Raw genomic sequence first — 21,065 nt, 5'->3', positions numbered from 1 at the left:
TCACTTCTATTCAGCAAGGCAAATAATACCCCACCTACAGCAGCCTGCCCACAAGCCCAAAGGCTGCACAGCAACAAACCTCCGTTTCTTCCCCGTCTCCTTGAGACTGACATTGCCTGGGTGCTGAATAGCCTGGTGGGAAGAGTTCAATGCAGGGTTTGCACTTTCCCAGCCATTAGCCAGCTGCCACCGCATTTCATTATCTTAGGGGGTGCTTTTATACATCAAAGGCACTTCCAAACAGCGTGATGAAGTGGAAGTAACCGAGCTCAGTCCACGTTGCAAGTCGCAGTATTATTTATTGTCGTTACTTTTTTTTTTTTTTTTTTTTTGCGCCCATCTCGTGCCATCTGGCCTGCTAACTGTAAAGGCCGGTGATGGAAAAAAGGCTGAACACACCCCTCTCGGTTTCTTGGAGTGAATTCTGCTGAACAACCAGGCCTTGGAGCAACTGCCTGTTGTTATCGGGGCTCTCTATTGTTTTGCACAAGGAGCCCTCTAAAAAGCTAGGGGAAAAAAAAAACAAAGGTAGCATACAGAATCTCATGTGAAAACAAAGTAAGCAGAGCATGAAAAGCGGCACTGAGCTGGCTTTTTCTTTGCTTGCTTTCCGACGTAGCCAAGAAATAAAGAGTTGAAAAAGGTTTTCTTTCAGTCTTCTAAAGAAGCTGCCTGTGAACAAGCCAAGGTAGCGGGTTTTGCATAAGACCGCCTCAGATCGCTGTTCAGCTGTTTTAACTTACTTCGGCTTTTGTCTTATTACGGCTTTCTTTTAATGACAAAAGCCCATATGGTTGGTGATTTATTGTACTTCTCCAGAGTTTGAAACCTGCTTTCCATTACCGGAAATCTCTAATTAATACATTCATAAAATCTTGAGAATTACATTAAAAGGTGCAAAAGAAAGCAAAATGTCTCTCTGTGTCACAGACTGATAACGAGTGGCTTAAACAGGAGTTGTCAGTGGATGTATGATTAAGTTGCACTCTTATGTGGTGGCTTGGTTTTACAGACCAGGGAATAAACAACACATTTCTCTCCCTGCTGTGCCTGCCTGCCACCAAAACGCCCTGTTGCCAGAAAAATAAACTCGACAAGAAGTGATCACACTTCCATACTGACATTTTATGGCATAGATATTTTGGCTAATGATTTATTTTACTTTCATTTAGCCATTAACTTGAGGCTTTAAAAATATAGTAGTTTGACTGCGAATGAGACGGAGCAATTGACTGTGCAATGTCAAGGTAGTGCGGCTTGAAAAATGCCCCAGACACGCAGGCCATCCCTTGCAGAACATTGGTTCTCTTTTTTACAAAATCACAACATTGTTCTGCATTTTTGATTGCTTGCTATGACAATAAATATTTGATATGGTCGATCCTGGTGTATAAAGCCCTGATTCTGTAAACCAAGTCACGTAGGTAAAGCTTTTGCTCGTACAGCTTCCAAAGGTGAGTGTGCATGAAAAAGAGTTTGCAGCATCAGGGTCAAATTTGGCAGCCCTTTAGTAGGCTTGATTAACTTAATTTGAGATTGGCATGAATAGGGGCTGAGACAGTACGAGACTTTTATTTTTGTCCTGAATTCTCTTTCTGTTCTGTGCTCAGAGCAGCTAACCTGTAGCTGTGAAATATCTCCCTGTAAGCTAGCAATTAGATTGCTCTCTGAGATTGACTTGGAAATAGTAGTCAGAGAAGTCAAGCTACTGTCAGCCAACATCAAAAGCAAAAATCCCTGACCTTGACTGTTCTTAATACAAAAGCCTTTTTCCTGCTGTTTTTGAATGAACAAACGAACGAGAGCCAGCAAATGATATAGCAGACACTTTCTTCTGAAAAGATAAAGCAAATTTATTTTATTTTGGTATACAATCTGCTGCCCAAGCACAAAGACAGGAAGCAATATTGGGAAATCCTTAAAAATATGATTTATGCTGGATAGAGTCTCTTCCTTCTCCTTTATATCACTTGGAATAAATAGTGAGCCAAGAATTTCCTGAACTTTTGCAATTTGCTTGGAAAATGTGTTCTCCCTTCCTTACTACCGCACTGCGAAGAAAGCGTTTATTTCTAATAGTAGGTTTTAAATTTCACTTAGAATAAAACTGCATCTTATGCACTCTGCTCTGTCTCTGCTCCTGCCATCCTGACTTTCTTTGTAATGGGATTGAACAGGTGCTGGGACACAGCTTCGTTTTCAAGCTGCCCACAGATAATCTTCCCCATTTTAGAGCACGGCAGGCATCCCTTCTTGGGTAACCAACCCCATGTCATGCAAATGGAGGGAACAGTCACAAATAAAGAAGTCCTTTGCTCAGTTTTAGAAACATGAGCAAACCAGATGTATCCAGTAAGTCTCCACCAGACAGATTTGTGAAACGTCCCAAACGAGCTGCCCACGGGAGATCCGAGGCTCACGGGACAGATATTTTTAAGCGCGGGAACTAGGGGAATTGCTCAAAAGCAATGTGGCCGATTTCCCATCTGCGTAAGGCAATAGGATAGCACCTCTTTTGTCATTTCGATCAGCATCTCTTCCCCATTCAGGACCAACTGTGTAAAACGGGGTCCCTCGATAGGCTGGACGGGCGGTGTTTTACCCCCGTGGCCCCACAAGCTGTCGTTCGGGCTAGGGCACCTGGACCAAAAATCCCCCTCAGGGATGCAGTTTGCAGTGTCTTCTGTGGGGAGGTGGGCAGCCAGCACGACCAGGAGGAGGAAAACTCAGCCGAGAAGCGCAAAGCCGCGGAACGTAGGGCACCGAGCAGCCCGGGGAGCGGAGGGAAAGGCTCCAGGAGGGGCTCGTCTTCTGGAAGGGCGAGCGCTCGGTCTTGCCAGTACCTTTGTCTGGGGGGGGGAGGCTAATTTCACCCTCTGATAAACCGGATTAGGGGAAAAAAAATCACTGAGTTAGCCTTCAGGCTTGGTTCCTCACCTGAGGAAAGCAGGACCGGCTTTTGTCGTCCCGCTGGAGCGGAGCAGCAGCTGAGGACGTGGCCCCCAGCGCTTTCTGCCCTCCCGCGGGGTCTCTCCTGGCAGCAACGCTGTCGGACCCTCGCTGCGGGCAGGCGGCACACCGAGGGCCAGATTGCAGCTTGCCCGAACGCAGCTACCCCGGAGAGAGCGCGGTCCTCTCCAGCTCCCCCCTCGCCATCCCGCGTGGCGGTCAGATGGACGCTTTTCTTTGCCAGCTGGTTTGGAGCAACCCAAATTGCTACCGTGGTATGGCTCTGGCGTGGTAGGAAGGAGAAAGGAGATTGGATCTGGGATTTCCTTGCGGCTCTCGGGAAAACAGGGGGGAATTGGAAAGAAAAATGCAAACAGTGCTGCATTCGGAGTATCTCTTCCCCTCCCGGAGAAAGGGGCGAGGTGGAAAGATGCTGTGGCTCTCAGGAGTGCCTGTCAAACCACGTAGCATCCCTGGCTGAAAGCTGGTCAACCAGGTCCTAAATCTGATGGTCAGAGGGAAAAGAGAGTTCAAATGACGCATGCCATTCACCAAAACAATGAAAAAAGTAGGCTCCCATGTGAAGATATGTTTCCTCTGCACTAGAATATCTTTAAATATCATGACAGCAAAGACTAGAGATAATAATAGTTCCCACTTTGTTTCAGATGTGGTAAACTAAAAGCGGCTTGCTTTAGCTTTGCATTTCATTAAAGGTCACCATGAATTATGAATCGCTTTTCTGAACTACTCAGCTATTTCCACACAGTGTCACTGTCTGGACAACCTTCCTAACACATCAAGAGCTAACGAGCAATGACAATAAGTTATGAGGCACAATTCAAGGAAACGAAAAACAAAAATGGAAGGATGTGAATTCCATGGAGCGCACAAAGAAAAATGGGTGGGATGCTCGTTTCCTCAAATTGTGTATCAACATCATCATAAGTTAGCTACAAATTATCCCCCATGAAAGGATGAGGGTATCATCTTACATCCCACCTTTGTGTTCTTTTTCCAGCGCTCCATTGCGGAACCAGATCTCTGCTGCTTCTCTTTGAAGAGCTGTAATTTTTTCACATGTTTTTGAAACATGAAGTACAGTTGTTGCAATGATTCAGCACCCGTCTTGCAGCTCAGAAAATCAACGGATGACTTCAAAATATCTGAAAAACAGAAATCACAATGCAGACTTAACACTAACTTATGCTCAAATGATAGTGCTTAGACTATCTTTAGCAAGACAACAAATTAAGGATGAATTACAACATCTTGAAAACAAACCAGATTTTTCATACAAAATCTTGCAGCAGCTTTTAGTCAGGATGTCTGCATTTCTGAATCAGATATTTTTAATACATATTATTTTTTAAAGTCCTGGTTTTAGCTTCCTGTTACTTCATTGTCTCTTTTTTCTCTAAAAAAAAAAAAAACACTTTCCTCTTTCATTTTTTGTAACTTTACTTAAGAAATGCATTTTTTAAATCCAGATGTTTAGTTTCTGCATTATCATTTATGTCTTCTGCTTTCAATAAGATACATGCAATAGCTAAAAAAATGCTGTTGCACTGATATACTGTATGCAGTACATGATATACCAAATGTGTGTTTGTTTTTAATGCTTAGCAGTTCTCAGTCATTGGGCAAGTGGAACTTTTTTAAAATTTTATTTTAATTAGGAAAAAAAGGAAAATCCTGAATCCATTTTAAGAAAATAGTGTCTCCTCTGGTATCAAAAGGTTTGAAACATTGGTAAAGTGCAAGTTTTCCGGGACACAATGAGAAGTGACTCCATGTAAAAATACTGACCCAATTTGTATATCTTTTGCTTCACAAATATGGACTTGCAAGACAAAACAAATGTGCTATAAGATGGCATTTTCTAAGGAAATACTTACGTGCCTAGGAGATACTAAATTTATGTTACTGTAGGATAGATTAATTAAATACCACCTCGCCATTACAGCAAAGAACATATTTGTTTATTTTGTTACATGAAATAGACACTTTCTCTAGACCAGTAAGAGTTGCAAATAGATATAACAAGCATGGGTTTGTGTTAAAAGACAAAAGAGCAAACATATAGTATAGTATTTCAAGACAAAGCAAAATAAATGAAATAAATAATTTTTTCCATTGTTAGAATTTCACAAAATAGATGCAAATTCAGAGTTAATCATATCTGGAAATAAATGAAACTGAAAGAGGATGCTCTGTACCAAAGAAAATTTCGTTTGACAATGTTAAATAGGTAGCTGGGATCTGCTGGGAATACATACCTTGGTTTCATCTGACTGACCTCATATCATTGCTATGGCACATAACTACACCTGACAGGTCATTGATTTGGCAGTATGTAAAGTGGATCCTTAAGGAAATAACTTGGCAGAGAGCAGCTTCCCATGTTTTTCACATTCCCACAGCAAAAATTCAAGTCCCTATCGTAGTATTCATCACATAGAGAGAGGAAAGAAAAAACAACACTCTTACAAAAGGCTTTATACACAGAAAAGATGGTTAGCAACAGCCTCACATGTCAATTAACAGACTTCAGGTCTCTGATCACAAAAACGACAGAATAATATTGATTCCAAATTTCAATATTTTTTTTTCCTCTTTTCAGCTCAGCTTTCAGCCCAGAACTCAAATAATCTTAACACTTTTCATGCTTAGTCCTTGATAATTTTGCCAAAAGTATGCAGCGCACACACGTGCACAATAACAAAACCAAATTAGGATGCTATTTATTCTGCTGCCACAAAAGCAATTTTACTCTACTTTGTGCCACCAAATGTACCACAATGTTTTCATCACCAAGTTAAAGAGAGTATGGCTAATGGCTTATACAGTCCTACTGCACAAGAACCCTATTCAAACATTTGCTCAAGTCATGCATGGTTTTAGTCACATGCATAATAGCCTACAGACAAAAGGCACAAGAGACAAGGAGGGCTTTATGTACCAAACTGAAAGTAGTATTTCCCTGTGCTAATACTATGTAAACAACAGAGAGCTGCAGGATATCATATTAACATGATTTTTTTTGTAAGAGAGAAAGAAAGATTAATCAATTCCTTAAAAACTACAGTACCTGTGTTTGGAGAGAACATACACATAAACAAAAATGGTAACAAGAGACAAAACATTGATTTAGATGATGCCAACATGAAAAAAAAACCAAACCAAAACAAAACAGTGGTTTTTACATGTTTACAATAAACTAAATTATACTACTTTAACATAGATTAATCAAAAAGCTTTTTGTCAGGATACGAAAGAGCCAAATTTTGGGTTTTTTGTCAGATGGATGGACACGCTCACAATTTCAGGAAGAGACATAAATAGGGAAAACATCACTATATATTGAAAGAAGAGTGTTCAGTGATAGCGTACTTCAGTGCCCAATTCCTGCATAAAGCCTTATGCATTAACACGGGGGTACTGCTCTGGAGTCAACACCACCCATAAGGTGTCACCCCAAGAGACAAGAGTAGGGAGAGGGAAACCATTAGGCAAAAATCATTAGGCAAAATCATCAGTTGATGTAAACTGACAGGACACTCCCTGCCCAACCCCCCCAGCCTTCACAGCAGCCAAAGCTGCACTTCACGATAGCAGACAAAGATGACCACAAAACTATGAATGAAATCAGAGTAATCTGACCATATTCACAGACTGGACATCCAACTCTTCTATGAGTCTAGATGGCAGGTCACAGTCAACGGGGCTGTCTCAAATCAGATGCCTACTGTGTAACACCAGACTGGTTTTGGGATAAACTGTGCCATTTTCCAAGCAAAAAAGCAAAGGACCCATAGGGGATGCAGTCCTATGGATCAAGTTCTTGTTTCCAGCAAGAAGACGACATAATGTACCTCTTCTACATGGTTCAATTATTCAGGAGTGCCAATAAAATTAAATGTTTAGAAAAGCCCAATCTTTGAATCTTGTTGATACAAAATGTTGCCTTAAAATATGCGTAAGTCATACAGATAAAATACACCTGTACCATTTCCATCTGTAGATTCTGAAGCATGGTGTGAATGAGATCAGTATCAGTATTCTCATTTTCAAACAGAAATCAGCATATCAGGACAAGGGAAGTGAACTTGCCCCTGTCACTCAGCAACATGAGAATGAACCAAATGCTTTGTAGAGCAAAACTTTCTGAGTCCAAGTATCCTATCTACAAGAATGTGTCATCTCCCTCAACACCAGACTGGGACCCCAGCTGACAAAGACCTCTCTATGGCAAAGAAAGAGCTGCATAATTCTACAAAGCAGTGTGAAACGGAAGTGCATTCCACACTGGAAAAAAATGTTAATTTATAGAAATGGAAACTTTCATGGGAATGGCTTACTTTTGATAAAAGGTTCAGAAGGAAATGGTTTCTCAGGTCCAGAATAAAATTTTGATTCAAAATGAATGAGAGAGGTCCCTAAAATAGCTTCATAGTTTGAATCTCCATGTACAGTGTGAGTATTTCCCAATTAATATTTCATACTCAGGCAGTTTTCACACAGCTCTAGAAGACAGACTGGTGGCATGAGGTCAAGGGAAGAAGGGCTTCAGCTTAAGCCTTCTGCCTCCCATTGAATGCCTCATCAAAAAGCTATTAACTGTTCTGGTGTATTTATATCTGGTTTGTGTGTGGCACACAGCTTCAGTGTCAGGAGGACTGAATTTTTGAGGTGACATTTTTCAGATATTCTTCCAAATGTTAATGCCAGATGATCTTGACTTATTCATTGCATGGGAATAAGAGGTCAACAAAATCCTCCCCCCGCCAAAAAAAAAAAAAGAAAAACCCAAATAACCAACAAAACACACAAAAAAGCCATATGCCCTTGTTGGGATACAGGATGATGCACTCTTAGGAGGAAGCAGAGCTGCTGATCTGGCAGTTAGATACCAGCACTGCCCTTTGCAGAGTGTTTTGCTGGATAGCTATCTGGCTGCTGCACACACAGATACACCCTCTTCTAAGGGAACACCACTATTCCTACACAATGCATTTTTTTGCTTCTCGTATCTTTTACATATTGCTCCAAAACCTGAGCCTTGTTAAGAGATTATCTCTACTTACCACTACATGTAGAGTGCTTCATTGTCAACATATTTTTTCAGGCTGGCTATCTGTGTGCACTAGCATTTCTAAAATTAAACCAAAAGTTTAACATATGTGAAGCGGCAGTACCATTAAATGTACCCTCAGGAATTTGAACTATTACAGAAGAATCAGCAATATTACCGTTAAGATACCCGCCGCAGCCTGCAGTGAGTCACGGCTCCGTCAGTCGGTGTGGTTGTGTTTGCGATGGGTTCAAACTCCCACCAGAGCCACCCAGAAAGCCTGGCAGTCCCCAGAGCCTGCCCTGCCCATCATGTTATTTTCCTTTTTCCTATTCCCAGTTGGGAACAGTTGACCGGTGGTGCCCCTGGCCACCCGATATCAGCAACAGACAAGAAGCAAAGGAGGAAAACTTTGCCGGGACTCCAGATTTCTGGTCTTTCCTCCCGTGCCAGTTTGAGTCACTTATCCAGACTGACCCTTGGATGAGCCTCATACCACCATTTGCAGCATATAAGCCTATAGATAGTGTTTGAACAAGGCAAATGGAAGCGTGTTAAAGCTTGAAACTAAGGTTTTGACCTTGGCTTAACATTGGTGACAACATACCCAGATACAAGATAACAGGCCGCTCCTTTATTTACCATCGTACAAGGCATGCAGGTATATTAACCTTAAGATTGCTCTTTTAGTACTGACAGAAACAAATCACGTACTAATAAGTGAAATTTCCCATTAGCTTTTAACACTAAGCTCTGTGGAGTGAAAATACAGTCTCTCTGAAAGCCAGGAATGAAACTATCACAAGCTTAACTGAATTGATCTTCAGGTTATAAGAGCTACGAAGTACATGAAGAAGTAGTTTTTCATTTTCTTTAGGGATTTAGAGAAAATCATGAGAACACAGGTGAAATTACAACTGAGGTTTTGTTGTTGAGATTTTTTTTCCCTTTTGTTTGCAAAAATAAAAATAAAACACTTAAAAACCTCTTTCAGAGATACCAAAAGCTTTGCAAATTTGGATTAAATTGAGTGAATGAATTTGACAGGCTGAAATGAGGAAAAAAAATCAGAAACATAGAAACCTTTGCTTTCCACATTTTCTAGTCAAACCACGTAGGTTTCTGATTTTAGGATGTTTTCATTCAGAAAGCTGCTAAAGCTTTTTACAAGCAGTAAGAATTTTAGCGGATTTTGCTTTTGGGCAATTTGAACGTTTTTTTCCACTGTGTGGTTTGACCCCTAAATACATAATTTATGTAACATCGATTCTTTAGATTATTTATTATGACATAACACTTGTATAACCCTGAGAAACCAGCAAGTTCATGTTTACCGTGAACCTAATGCAGGAGAAGAATGTACAAAGCTGGTCGCTCTCTCCGGCGTTCACATCTCTCTCGGCAGTTCCTCACCACTACCCAAAAGCGGTGTGAAACTATAACGCTGTCCACAGAAAGAGCTTTCTAACAAGCCTGGGCTGTCTGATGACACAAATCTGGTGTAACATTTGTGGCGTTGCTCCCCAGGGCTGCTCCCAAGGCACATTTCTGCGGGAAGAGCCATAAAAAGGCACGGGATCGTGGCTTCTAAGAGGACAAAGCGGCTTCTCTCACCACCAAGACGGTAACGCACGAGATTTCAGGTCCCTGAAGTCCTTCTAGTCAAGCACGCCGAATTCTTTCAGTATTGCAGTTTAAGCCCATTTTTAAATGGCTACTTCCACCATCACAGCTGCAGGACAAAGACGTGCACCAATATGGGCAAAGATGACTATTTTGTATCAAGGAGCGTGGTCAGAAAAAGACGTCCAGGGCCTTTACTTCAGACCCTTTCCCCTCACGGTGTTGCAGGAACTATATCATATGGCCTTTTTCACAAAAGCTGATGGGAATCTCTATGGATCTTTTATTGAAGGAAAATAACAAAAAGTAATATTCCTGGCAAAAGGTGATTTCTGAGCCACCAAAAGGCCTAAACAAAATGTTTACATTAAACCCAACCGCAGCTTTAAGCTTCCAAAATTAACTGTTCCCAATCATGACAATAAAATGCAGGGAGAACCATCATATGCTTATTAATGGAGCATCTGCAGGACTGAACACAGGAATCTCTTCCATGGATCTGACCGGCTCACAAAAATGCCCAGGTTACAAGAATTTGGATCTGTTCAATAGCGATTGACATATAGTGTGAAAAAGTGGCTGGTCCGGGTAGAAGACCAGCTTCTTGTTCATTCAGGCTTCTTGTCTGAATTTATATTTAAGCAAAAAGAAATCAAATATGAGTTCTGTAACTGCTGAAATAAGAAATACACCGCAGTTAAGACGGCTGGATAACCTGTGTTCCTCTGCTGCCCCTACAGCAGACCGCACTACCATAAGTTTTGGTCAACATATGCAAAATGCTACTGCCTTTCAATCACACCTATTGAGCTTATATATTCCTTACTTGGGGGACCCTCTCCTCCTAGAAGCTAGAGCCCAATCTTGGTTTTCATTTCTAGTCACTAACGTACTTATGAAAATAAAAAAACAAGATCAGTCATGCTCCTGTCTTTCAGTACTGTGGTCCATTCTGAAATACTGTACTCAACGCAGAGAGGGTCAAAAGCCACGAGGAACCTGATGCAGGTAACTAACTAACTCATTTGCCACTGTGAGGTGGCAAAGTATGCTCTGCACTTGTGAGATGCATTTGGGACTCTAATACGTATTTAAATGTGCATTGAAACAACTGTCCCTTGTAGACGTTCAGTCACTTTTCCTATATAAACTCTGGGCGTGTTTTTGTTTCCCTTTTGTATTTACCTGATACTCTACTCACTAAACTGTGAGCTCAAAATGATAACGCAACCTAAGCAAAAAACAGGCATCAAAGCAATGAAAATGTTATTTTTGAAAGGTAACAATTTCAACAATATCAAATAAGCAGGAAAAGCACCTTTGCCTTTCAGATTCCTTGAGCACCTCTCCCCTTCTCTCCAGGCTTCCTCTACCAGTTTGGGTGAACGTACAAAAGAGTTCTTTTTCATAGTACTATCTGTATGCTATTTTATGTCTGCTCAGAGCAGAAGTTTTCTTATATTCCTTCACTGCCATAGTAATAGAGGGGTTGACTACACTCAGAAAGGTGGAGTAACACCAAGTATTTTGAAAGGCATAGTTTATAGGTATATATAGATTGTTTAATTATGCAACTTTTTTAAAGAATCAGAGCTGAAAACAACTTAGTGACCCTTGAAAACAAAGGAAGTGTCTCTAAATGTGTATGCATCATAGATGTTAATGGAAGGAGGGTTCTTCCTCTCTAAGAAAAGGCTGATCCCTAAATGCTCTTATAAAATATTTAAGTTTTTGGTTTTTTGGTTTTTTTTGTCAGGACAGCTGCAATAAGGCACAGCTTGGGAAGAGGGTACAAAAAGAACTGCACACCTTTAATGAACCTTAGACCTATATACAAAGAATTACTTCCAAGACAGCATGGCATGGCCAGTTACTGCTCAGGGAATGCAGGGAAAAGTGAGAAAATGCCCAAAATACAGAAGCTTAAGCACTTGTAAACTCAGAGTTTAAGGGCACAAAAAAAGGGGGGCTAATGATCTAATGTTTTCTTTACTGTTCTATTGTTTCAACCTCTCATATATCACAGACCTCCACATTTCATCCAGTTTTTCTAATTACAAACTTACTAACTTATGTTTAACTTAAATATATCTTCCAGAAAGTCACATGTTCTTGATTTGCAGCCATCAGGAAATGAGGCCCTTGGTTCCTTTGGTGGGCTGCTCAAAGGATCACACCATCTTTGTGAAAAATGCGTAATCTACTTCCAAAAAACGCCTGGATTCAGGCACTTCCCAAACTTCTCATTATGTCCCTCTCCATAAGGCTGTGGGATTCTTGGTCACCCAGTATTTGATGCTGGGAAGGTTCTTTCGGGCTGTTAAGCGGTTTCTCAGTCCTGTCCTTTCTTGCAGTCCAGTCCTGCAGCTTCCTAGCATCCGTCACGCCATGTCGCAAAGTAAAATCACACCTCTCCTTCCCCCGAATGTTAAACACGCAAGGGTCTCATTTTCCGCCCTAACATTGTGCTGTTAGCTGCTACTCTTCCTCATCTGCCGAGCTGCAAATTCATTCCAGCCACTGGACAGAGGACCTGTATTTCTTACTCCTAATTGAATGGATGACTTCTTTGCATATGTTTCAATAAGGTCAAATATAACATAAATGGACTGCTTATCAAGCACTATAGATCACTCAGTATCAGCACTTTATTGTCCTTGTTTTATGCTCCTCCTAATTGTGGCATATAGGCATTTTAAGAGCAGAGATTTTATATGACTTTTCAAAACACTAATGAAAATCTTTAATAGCACTTTTACAGTGCTTGTCCCTGCAGAACTTGACTGGAAACATTTCCATTCAGTGATGAGTCTCCATTGACGTTCTTTGTGAGAACAGCCAGTTCTACTCCATTTATTGTGTTCCATGATACATTACACAGTTCTTAACAAAGCTATTATGACTGGAAAAAGTATCCAAACAAATGAAAGCTCTGTATGTTGGAGCACCAAGGGACAAATCCTCTTCTCTCTAAAATCAAGTAGAGCCTGGGAATGTTCTTTGTTGGGAGCAGGAGCAGACTCAATCTAAAAAAATTAAACCACAACTCACTCCTATACTGCCAGACACACAGAGGAAATTCATTTGCAGGAATCAACAGCATCTTTCCCTCTAATCCAAGGTAACAATAATCTATTATATATAATCTGAATGACATTAGTCAACTGAGAAAGTTTTTAGTGGATTTAACTAAAATGACCCATTAGCATGCACAAATATAGACAGCAAGCCAAGAATAAATAGCAATTTACTTTGAAAAACAAAACAAAGCAAAACAAAATAACCCACAATTATTTATTTCTAAGTGTATTAATTTACAAGTGGGATAAATTCACACCATGACCATATTAAAGGATCATCATGCAAAAAGTACCATACTGTGGGGGTTTGTGCAGTCACTGAATATCCAAACATTCAGCTGAAAGGTGAAGTTTGATTATAATTGTGCAATAAAACGCACAATGCAAGATAAAAACAAACAGAACCCTCCTACCATTTAAAAGAAAAAACAAATGAAAAACTTATGAGAAACAACGAAAGTCGATGGGCTTGTGTGCTGCTGCGAAGATGAGCCCACTGCCTGGTCCTTTTCCCCATCACTGATCTTAGAACTTTTAGCTGGACAGAAACAGGAGTAGGAGGCAGCCTTATTTACAACAAATTAAACGAAAGATAAGGTGGTGTTCAGTTCACTACCTAAACCAGGGACACCTCTAAGAGTCTATCTATTGCGCTCTGCTCCTTTAGTGACCCTGGCTGCCCTTGCCTCCCATGACCAAGCATTTTCCGTGCCATGAGACAGTCCTGTTTCACAAGATGCTGAGTCAATAGGACCATCCTCCTGGTTTCATGGAGCAAAAAGAAAACAAGCACTTTAGCAGAGTTTAGTAAGAGAACATGTGGGCAGCCCCTGTCACTTCCAAAATTTATTTCACTATTTTATAACAGTGATGTTTAGAATTGCCCTGGCTCCCCAGCTGCCTTTCTGGATTTTAGAGCCCCGAAGCTTGGCAGCAGTGTGCCTCTCTTGCACAAAAATGGATGTCTGAGAAGACAAAGATAGCAATAATCTGGAACTGTGTAAGAAAAAACAGCTGTAAGCTTATTCTGGCTCTTTATGGTTCACTGTTGATAACTTCACCAGCGGGTTACAAAAAGTAAACAGGTATGTGATCTCTAGCTACTACATAAAAGTAATGTCATGTTATGGTACTGGGAAAAACACTCAAATGGCACAAGCAGTCTTTGCAAGACTGCAGAGTACTACAGGTGGCATCTATCGCCCGGTGGTGTTTTACTCGGAAAAACAATCATGTTAAACCGGCAGAGACTCCCTTCACCAGGCACTTCCCGGGATGCAGCGAGAGTACGTCCCTTGCACTTTGGTAGCCACTATCAGAAAAACGCTTTTCTATTCCTCCGCAACGCCACCTGAAAGAAGCAGAGAGACCTTGTCCTGCCCTGAGATCCCTCAAACTGTTTATTGTCAGCCTGATACTCCTGTCTAAACCATGGCACAGCTGAGCTGGGGGTATCATTCATCTGGCAGAGCTACAACCCCGACAGCCACGGCTCAAGAGCCGGAGTCCAGCTGGGTTCCCCACAAAACCTGGGGCTGCTGCCCACTTCAGTGCATTTTACCTGTAAATTCAGAGTAGCTAATACAAAAAACCACGTGTGTTTAGGTCCTGTTAGAGCACTCTTTTCTCAAGGAAGCTGCACTTAAAATGTCCAGTTTTATGCTTAGCGAACTTAACTTTATTAGCAATTACACTGACGTCAGTCCAAAGTGAATCCCATGATTTCAAGTGAGTCATTTTACTTTGACACTAAACAGCAGAATTTGTCCTCTTTGTGTTTGGGAGCTGGCTTTTGAAAACTGAGAGAAGCATGAGATGAGGACTGAAATAAATACTTATTTCTTCTTTACATCAAGAAAATAATACAAATAACAAAATTCCCTGGGGAACAGTGTGTATGCCCACAAACACAGAGCATGGGAAGCTGCCCCGGGACGAGCCAAACCCCGCCACTTCTCAGAAATAAATTTCCACCGTTCCAACTACTCAAGCACATGTTCCCGAAATTCAGGAAGCATATTGCTAATGATTTCCTCTAAGGTACTGCAATTCCAGTGGATTTCAAAATGAATGTGTGAGCAGAGTAAGCTATTCTTCATTTGGGGCATTAGGCATTAATAAAATAGTTACAGGTATCTATCTAATCAATATATTGCAAGTTAAAGCACATTAAATAATCACATGTAGGACCGTTCAGAAGGAAAGGGTGAGACTCACCTAACTGGATGGAGTCGGCGATATCTGAGCAAGCTCTCACTCTCTTTCTATGAAGAAGAGAACCCAGTGCCTATGCCAGAGTGCATCCCTTCTAGCCTAGGACACGGACATCAGTTTGAGGATTTTCCCATGAAGGGTCTGTTTCTCTTCATCGACCACCCGGAGAGTGTAGGGAAGAGGTCTCAGACTCAGGCATGGAGATGACTGGAGAGAGTTAATGTTGGGAGAGGGAAGCCAACAGGCCATGGAGAGGCATTCTCAGCTGGATGCAGGGAACTAATAAAGAGGTGACAAGCTTCTCTGAAAGCATTTTCTCCACCTGTGGATCAGTCTCTCCAACTCCAGCTAAAGATCAACCAAATTCATTTCAATTCAAATTGATGACACCTATGTCACAGTTAGTTCAGCAAAGGACGTTTGTTCATGGCTTGAATATTTTGTAATGAGATTTAACGTGCCCTAACACCAGATTTTCATTTGACTTTCCACCCTCCAGTGTCTTCAGTTCCCTCCTCTCATTGCCATTTCTCCAAAGGGCAGAACTTCCAATAAAAAGCCTAAGTATAAGCATTCTCCCCATTTTTCCAGGGAGAAGGACACAGGGTGCTTTCTTGCCATTGGTTGTCCCTACAACTTTTTTTGCATAAATATTAGGCAATAATAATTGTTTAACCATACCAAGGCATTTGCAGAAGCTTCTCACACATTTTATGCCACTCCAATCTCTTCTTTCATAGCAATGATTTAGGTTCTTGTATATTTGCGTGGATGCACCTTTATGTACGTGCAGCGTGTAACTGAACTGTTAAACATTTTTAATAACCTGACCATTCTTGAGAAGGCAAGGCAGTGTGCAGCCCCACCACGGGGACAGCCAACCAACCACAATTACCTCTCCCCGAATAATTTCCACTGAAAAGGGTTCGTTCTTTAGAAATCATTAGCCAAAAAGGCCTTTCTGCAGTTCATATTATACCCTACCACCACCACACCGATAGAATAACTGCCTTCTCCATCCCTGCAGCTCCCCTGGCCGCTGACCTCATGGTATCTGCAGCCCAGGCTGGATCCACGCTGCCTACAGCTACATCTGGAAAGCAGACTGCAGAGAAAATAATCACTTGAGAACCTAATTCCAGCAAATCAGCACTGCCATTTATCTTGGACATGAGCAATATATAGCAACGGTGGAGGCAGTCGAACACATACCAAACTCAAGGACCGTGAAGATGAAGGATAGGATTATCCACTGAATTGTGAATGTGCAAAGTCAGTTTCCCAAAGCACCGCTGCCGTGCTACCTAACAAGCTGGTAACATGAACAGAGCGGTGCCCCGCATTCCTGAAGGTGTCTTAAAAGCAGCTGTACAATTCTTGTAAGGTTTCTAGCAAGGACGCTTAGTTCACAAGCAAAATTTGCCAGGCTTATTAGCACAGGAGCCTGGGGCAATGAGATATAGAATAAATGGAAACTTTCAAATACACACAAGGAAGAGGTAAGCTAAAATTAAAAGCTTGTTGGGTTTTTTTCCCCCTGTAAATTCCCTCGTTTGTCCTCAAGGACAGCGTATAAATGTGTACGTTACAGCCCATGTGATCAGACACTCTCTCAAGTACTATAAACAATGGGACTGTGAGTCATAATTAAGCTGGAATCACATTCAGTTCTTTCCCACTGACTCACCGTATGGATTATTTGTCTGGTCTTTTGCTCTCTCCACTCCCTCCCCTCTCCCACAGATCGTCCACGTCCCCTTCCCAAAATTTCAGCTCGAGCGCGTTTGCTTTGCCCATCCCAGCTCCGGCGGGCAGGTACCACGAGCAGTCTCTCCCCTCGTCCGGGCTGCCAGCTCCCCAGCAGAACCCACCGCGGCTCGGGCGTCGTGGTCTGCCGTGACCCAAATCGACCAACCCGAACCACTTCAGCTAATTTTGAGCAAGAGTCCGAAGAGCCATTTCTTGCCGCCCCACCTACCAGGAGGGGAATTTCTGGCAAAGTGGAGGAAGGAGTGGGTTTGGATAGTTACACATCTTAACCCGCTGCAGCTAGGTCAGACCTAGCAATGCATCAGTCAAAGTTGTCGTCTTTCATTTAAAAGAAAAAGGTAAAGCTAGTTCCTAGCCTTCACGGTCGTAGAAAAAAAATGTGTTGAAGTTATGACTTCCAAATCTTCAAAGGCGGATTGTAAATAAAAGTGCTGACATTTATTGCTTTTAAGCAAATCACATACTGGAGTGTGACTCATGAACATTGGAACTGGCAAGCAGCGAGGCAATCATGTTGAGAATGAGATCATGATGCAGTAGGTGTGCAGCATTCTCTTTTCAGCCTATTCACTATCTCTATTCTACAGTAATAAAGAGGAAAGTTTCTTTTCAGTCAATAATAAAGATTTTAATGTGCCTTCCAGTACCTATGGAAATAATGAAAAACACATTTCTGTTTCACTGAGAAAGCTTTTGACACATACTTGATCTCATAAAATACTGAAGGGCATGTGACGTATTCACATGAATAAGTCAAAAGGCTTCACGGTACTTATAACGGTAAAATGAGGAATGTGCAAAGGCTGGGGTCTTAGATTTTAAAAGTGCGGATCACATCGGAACTCCAATCTGCCTTTTACTGATTGTAAACTGCTCACAAAGGGATGCTCCTGTAGATAAGGGGGTGTACCAAAAAGGGGCAAGAAAAGGAAATCAGCATATTTGTACTGCAGAATTAGTCATGGGGTTACATCGGTTTGATAATTCAGGAGACATTTTGCACACATATCATCTTGGCTTGGACTTAACTTCAACTTCGGTAAACTCTGCGAATAGCGATTTCAAATTTGAATGACGTGCACATATTTTTCTACTGAATAATTGCAGAAACTATCCCTTTCAATATTCAGAGACAGTGTTCTGCTGTTGATGATGCAGGACTTGTCAATTCTGCAAGCAACAAGCTTTGAAGATAGTCACAGGAACATTTGGGTAAACAATCAAGCAGATATATTTGCTCAGCTGTCCTTCTGAAAAGTACTTACATATTTGCAACATGGTTTTTCTCAGTTGTATTACAAAAGCCTCACCCATGATAAATATATCCAGACAACAAATAAAGTATGATAAATATCATCAAAATTTTGAGTCTGGTACCTTCGTCACCCAGTAACAGATCCTTTACAAACATGGAACTAAATTTATCATTTGCTTTAATGTCATCATGATTCAGACTGATACTGCCATTTCCACTGCCTTATTTTTTCCCTACCGATCTGAAGTCTACAAACAGAAAGACCTTATGCTGACTGCAAGCTGGGGAGTTAGATGATAAGCTGTAAATGACAAAGGAAGCAAGCAGTTAGGTGTTAAAAAGAGATTATTGTAATGCAAGCTAAATTTAGAGGTGGAACTGCAGAGGTTGGTTAGTATCGCTAGTGTAACTTTATAGGATTAGGTGTACCACACGGGCAGGTTGATTTTATTTTGCAGTTATGATGTAAAGCCTTTCAGACTTGTAAACAAATTTCTAATTTACACCCTATAGAACTCGTACCAGACAGAAGCAACTGTTCCTGTGTACCCCCCTAGTGAAGGGTGCTAGGCTCAATCAGAATGGACCTTTTGCTGATTGTTCAGACAACTGCTTACCAGAAACCAGAGAAATCTCTCTCCTGCGTTACAAAGTATTAGCATGAATATACAATTAAGATTCTAAAAGTATCTTAGCTTTCTTTCCTTTCAGCCTGGTATTAAATTGATTAAAACGTTGCAAACATTCCTTTAGACAACTACAATTTGCTTTAAAACTCTACAGAAAATCTTGAAAATCTGCTCAGCTGAATAGCAAATTGAGTCAAGCTGCAAATTCACATTCAGAAAATTGAAAAATAGGAATGCATGTTCTTGTTAATACCAACGTATTAAGGCATAAAAAGTGAATAGGGAGGATAATTTTCCCCCATCTATGTGAATTTACAATCTCCAGAACACCTGCAGTGACCTGTGAATTAAATCACAGCAAGCAGGGACTTCAGGATGACCCACTAAAAAAGACTCTAATAATTAAATATGTGTGTGTCTATATATATATATTTATACAAGAAATTTACATATGTGCCCCTGTGTATATACAAATAAAACTTGGTTTAAACTTCAATGCATGGAAGGAATGTTGTATTTCAATATAGTTCTTAAAGTACAAGAAACTCGTTAATTAACCTGTGGCGAAGACAACTCCAAAGACACCACCAATTATTACATGTTCTTAGGTTACAAAAAGCAATAATAATTGAATTTTACAGAACACAAACCAGCAAGGGCACACTGTTGGAATTTCTTAATTGCAGCCAACGTCAGCAGATGATACTACTGGTACTAGAAATCTGTCTTGAAGCTGATCTTGGAGTTAGAAGCTGTACCCAAGCCTTAGCTCCATGTTATAGCTCTTTAGGAACCCAGCTGTGAAAGCTGGGCAGCATCCCCAGCCCTGCCCCTGTCGTTGGGCATTTCAGACATTGCTGCTCCTTGCAGATATTCAAGGCCGCTCCAAGAACACTGAAGTTCTCCTCCCTTGCGTCCTTAACAATGCTAACAGATTCATTTGTTTATCATTTTATTCCGTTATATAATCAGCACATAAAACAATCTCGCTGGATTTTACAATGCCCCAGAGAAACTGCAAAGCTAGAGGCCATTTCCTGACATCCAGGAGGTAAAAGCATCAAATAAAGCTACACCTCTCAAGAAAACTTTCAAAGAGTGTTGCAAGCCGTGATGAGACACTGAGCGGCTGATCACAGGAATCACAAGGTAAAAAGACTTCCCTCTGCAAAAACGTACTTGGCATTCCCTCAGCCTGGGATTTTTCTCATCCAGTATCCTCACAGTCCTATTTCCCTTCCTCGTATGTCGGCACGGGTCACTTTCAGTGGAGAAAACCTCAAAACTTGAAGATGCAGCATTTTCCTTGTTTTCCTTAGTTGCGAGTCGCTTCTTGCCAGCTTTGCAGTGACAGAATTAACGCTACAAGGGCAAAGATGGGCTGTCACGCATGCGGCGTTACTGCTCGTGTGGATTTCTGCCCAGCAGCTGGGAGGAAATGTTCTTCTTGTTTAGACAAAAATATCAAATGGTTGGGAAATAAGGAGTTAGGAAAAGCTGTATATAAGGTTAGTGCTAGAGGAACGCAAGGGCGCAGAAGACTTAGCCACTAAGAAAATTCCACTGGACATTAAGTTGCCATAATTTAGATCTGTTCATTTATGGTAAGTCAGCCATTTTACTGTTGACCTACTTTGCATCAGCAATAATTTGTCACAGTGCATTCTCCAACTGCTACTGAAAGAAAGGTTGAAACCATACATTAAGAGCATAGTGTCAAAGCAACTGATGTTAATTATACCCTGCAATTCCTATGTTGATGAAATTGTCACTGCTAACCATTAATACAGCATTTACTGTCTAAGCCCAGCTTGCTCTACCAACCCTTGAAAGCCACTGAATTAACATCCTGCTTCACAATGTTCACTTTATGCCACATTGGAATGTAAATCTGAAACATGTAAAAATAACCTCTGCTATTACACCAAGAATGTGTAAATATACATTCCTTTTTAGGAGAGCTATTTATCTCCAGTCTATACATGTTTCACTCTTTAAACTAAAACCAGCTTTAATGTTCTTCAGTCAAGTGGCAGCTTTTGCCAATACAAACTATTTTCCCTAAAAATTATGGCATCAAGTAGAGGAAACTTTGGAAAATGTAGAGTGCTACTTGATTTATGGAAATTCAGAAATAAGCTTTACATAGATACACAAAAAAGAAAAGCAGCAATGTTCTTCATTTTATTCATTGCTAACCTGCACAATAACAAGAGATCGTATTCTCCCAGCATAAGTAAGCAAGGTTAATTAGAAGGACACCTTATGCGGATTTAGTGTTCATGTTCAGCGACATCTGCTTAATTTGGTGACAGAAATGTTTACAAGCATCAGCACGAACCAACCACTCCGGGAGCATTAACCGGATTCTTTATGGTTTGCACATTAGTAAACTGTTTTGTAAGGTCCTACTGCTGCAGTACAGTTCCCCCTGCTTCTAAATTATCTCTCAATCTACTCTTTTTTACCTA

At 41.0% G+C, this 21,065-nt stretch overlaps 1 long non-coding RNA gene across 2 annotated transcripts; it reads right to left on the bottom strand.

The window, feature by feature from the left end:
- Positions 1-294: 294 nt before the first annotated feature.
- LOC138682499 (uncharacterized) lies at positions 295-19,765 on the bottom strand. 2 transcript variants are annotated; one of them, XR_011322602.1, is made up of 2 exons: positions 14,944-19,765; positions 295-4,115 (listed from the first exon to the last, which is right to left on the bottom strand). It is a non-coding gene; the product is annotated as an uncharacterized lncRNA (long non-coding RNA). The 2 variants fall into 2 exon arrangements; XR_011322601.1 differs by lacking the exon at positions 14,944-19,765 and adding an exon at positions 5,229-8,747.
- Positions 19,766-21,065: the final 1,300 nt, after the last annotated feature.

This window comes from Haliaeetus albicilla, chromosome 28 (assembly GCF_947461875.1).
Source record: "Haliaeetus albicilla chromosome 28, bHalAlb1.1, whole genome shotgun sequence".
In the NCBI taxonomy this organism is placed as follows: Eukaryota; Metazoa; Chordata; class Aves; order Accipitriformes; family Accipitridae; genus Haliaeetus; species Haliaeetus albicilla.
Note: the sequence above shows the minus strand (reverse complement) of the source record. Positions and strands in the feature narration are given on the sequence as shown.